Below are 555 nucleotides of genomic sequence, written 5' to 3'. Positions count from 1 at the left end.
CAACGGTTAGAACCGAACATGGAACAATAGACTGGTTCCATATTGGGAAAGGAGTATGTCAAGGCTGTATGTTGTCACTCTGCTTATTTAACTTATATGCTTATATGCATCATGAGAAACACTGGGCTGGATGAAGCACAAGCTGGAATCAAGACTGCTGGGAGAAATATCAGTAACCTCAGATATGCAGATTATATCACCATTATGGCAGAAAATGTAGAGGAACTGAAGAGCCTCTTGATCAAGGTGAAAGAGGAGAGTGAAAAAGCTGGCTTAAAACTCAACATTCAGAAAACGTAAGTTCGTGGCATCCGGTCCCATCACTTCATGGAAAGTAGATGGGAAAACATTGGAAACAGTGACAGACTTTATTTTTGGAGCCTTAAAAATCACTGCAGATGGTGACTGCAGCTATGAGATTCAAAGATGCTTCCTCCTTGGAACAAAAACTATGACCAACCTAGATAGCATATTAAAAAGCAGAGACATTACTTTGCCAACAAAGGTTCGTCTAGTCAAAGCTATGGTTTTTCCAGTAGTCATGTACAGATGTGA

The sequence above is a fragment of the Bison bison genome, unplaced genomic scaffold (assembly GCF_000754665.1).
Source record: "Bison bison bison isolate TAMUID 2011002044 unplaced genomic scaffold, Bison_UMD1.0 scf7180017864375, whole genome shotgun sequence".
NCBI lineage: Eukaryota > Metazoa > Chordata > Mammalia > Artiodactyla > Bovidae > Bison > Bison bison.
The sequence above is the reverse complement of the archived record's forward strand: the minus strand, read 5'-3'. Positions refer to the sequence as shown.